Raw genomic sequence first — 1,202 nt, 5'->3', positions numbered from 1 at the left:
ACTGCTACATACATTTTGAACATGGTTCCTACTAAGAGTGTTTCAGAAACACCTTATGAGTTATGGAAAGGGTGTAAAGGTAGTTTACGTCACTTCAAAATTTGGGGATGTCCAGCACATGTATTGTTGCAAAACCCCAAGAAATTAGAACGTCGTTCAAAATTATGTCTATTTGTAGGATACCCCAAAGAGACGAAAGGTGGTTTGTTTTATGACCCTCAAGAAAATAGAGTGTTTGTATCAACAAACGCTACATTCTTAGAGGAAGACCACGTAAGAGATCATCAACCTCGTAGCAAACTAGTATTAAGTGAGATTTCTAAAGAAGCTACTGATAAAACAACAAGAGTTGTTGATGGAGCTGACACTTCTGGTCAATCACATCCTTCTCAAGAGTGAGAATGCCTCGACGTAGTGGGAGGGTTATAACTCAACCCGATCGTTACTTGGGTTTGGCAGAAACTCAAGTTATCATACCTGATGATGGCGTTGAGGATCCATTGACCTATAAACAAGCAATGAATGATGAAGATAGAGATCAGTAGATTAAAGCCATAAATCTTGAAATGGAGTCAATGTACTTCAATTCAGTCTGGGAACTTGTAGATCAACCAGATGGGGTAAAACCTATTGGTTGCAAATGAATCTATAAGAGGAAACGAGACTAAACTGGTAAGGTACAGACCCTTAAAGCTCGACTAGTAGTAAATGGTTATACCCAAAGAGAGGGGGTGGACTATAAAGAAACCTTATATACAAAATGTTAACGAACCTTGTGTTTATAAAAGGATAGTCAACTCTACATTAGCTTTCCTGGTGTTGTACGTTGACNTATATACAAAATGTTAACGAACCTTGTGTTTATAAAAGGATAGTCAACTCTACATTAGCTTTCCTGGTGTTGTACGTTGACGATATCCTACTCATTGGAAATGATGTGGGATTTCTGACTGACATTAAGCATTGGCTAGAGACACAATTCCAAATGAAAGATTTGGGAGAGGCTTAGTTTGTTTTTGGAATCCAAATTGTTCGGAATCGCAAGAACAAAACACTAGTATTGTCTCAGGCATCGTACATCGACAAAATGTTGATTCGATATAAGATGCAGGACTCCAAGAAAGGATTATTACCTTTCAGGCATGGAGTTCATTTGTCGAAGGAACAAAGTCCTAAGACACCTCAAGAAGTTGAGGATATGA

This window comes from Cucurbita pepo, chromosome LG01 (genome assembly GCF_002806865.2).
Source record: "Cucurbita pepo subsp. pepo cultivar mu-cu-16 chromosome LG01, ASM280686v2, whole genome shotgun sequence".
Taxonomy (NCBI): Eukaryota; Viridiplantae; Streptophyta; class Magnoliopsida; order Cucurbitales; family Cucurbitaceae; genus Cucurbita; species Cucurbita pepo.
This window is presented reverse-complemented; position numbering follows the sequence as displayed.